The sequence below is a fragment of the Frankliniella occidentalis genome, unplaced genomic scaffold (genome assembly GCF_000697945.3).
Source record: "Frankliniella occidentalis isolate FOCC.00 unplaced genomic scaffold, Focc_3.1 Scaffold80, whole genome shotgun sequence".
Lineage (NCBI taxonomy): Eukaryota > Metazoa > Arthropoda > Insecta > Thysanoptera > Thripidae > Frankliniella > Frankliniella occidentalis.
The window spans coordinates 910,109-911,031 of record NW_026267210.1 but is presented as its reverse complement, the minus strand read 5'-3'; the positions used below and the strand labels follow the sequence as shown (position 1 = coordinate 911,031).

At 59.7% G+C, this 923-nt stretch overlaps 2 protein-coding genes across 4 annotated transcripts in view; one reads left to right on the top strand and one right to left on the bottom strand.

Annotated features, from left to right (window-relative positions):
- The window catches only part of LOC113211084 (neurobeachin), a 293,174-nt gene that overhangs the window by 29,583 nt on the left and 262,668 nt on the right, over positions 1-923 (bottom strand). The window lies entirely within an intron of this gene.
- Positions 1-923, top strand: part of LOC113209109 (protein mab-21) — an 11,597-nt gene that overhangs the window by 8,195 nt on the left and 2,479 nt on the right. The gene's annotated exons all lie outside the window — the stretch shown is intronic.

The following is a 923-nucleotide window of genomic DNA, read 5'->3' as shown; positions in this document are numbered from 1 at the left end:
GGGGGCGTGGCCGAACAAACACGCAAGCACGCCGCCGACACAGCCTTTTCGCTCGTGGACAAATAACACGGGCTGCACGGCGGTGGCGGCGATACGAGGCAAACGGTTGACACGGCTCACGACGGCGGCGAGCGGGCTCGAGGGGAGGAGGATCAGCCTGACGGACAGCCCGAGCCGGAAGTAGCTGCTTATTAGAGCATTTCATTACGAGTGTGGTCGGGTCGGGTAATCAATAAGAGCAGCGGGGGAGGATATCTGCGATTAGGTGGGGAGGCACCCGAGCCCGGGACGCACCCGCGGGCGCGCGTCTGGTGGGGGGCGGGGGCGGGGGCGGCGCGGTCTGCAGTGGCACACCAAGTCATCGCACCAAATGCAAGGCCATACGCATAATGAAAACATGTGACAACGACATCAGGGGAAAATTACCATACACGCATCATCATACTTTAAAATTAAAGTACTATATATATGACAAGGTAACATGACAACATGTCTCTTTTTCTCGATTCCTTGCGCGGGTTTGCACAACCTCTCTTGCTCGTTTCTGCCGTCGCCCTGGCCGAGCCCATAGCCCGCTGGCGCCGGGGCCGCCGCCCGGGCCCAGCCGGCGCCCAGGCCGTGCAATACGCCGGACCGCGCCGCCGGGGCCCATGATTCTTCTTCCTCATCCTCCTCCTCTCCTCCCCGGCGGCCTCGGCCAGAGATATGCACCGCCCTGCGCGCGCCCGTGCGCCGAGCTGCGGCCAGCCGACAAACAATTTATTTACGTCCGTGATATTGGTCGCCGCGGGCGGTTCGAAAACTCGACGATACACTAAAAGGCTTCAATTGGGGCGGGACCGACACGTCCTCAGTAAATCCGTCCACAGAATTTGCGCGTTGTGAAAACACATCCACAAATTTACATCCAATGATTTGGACGT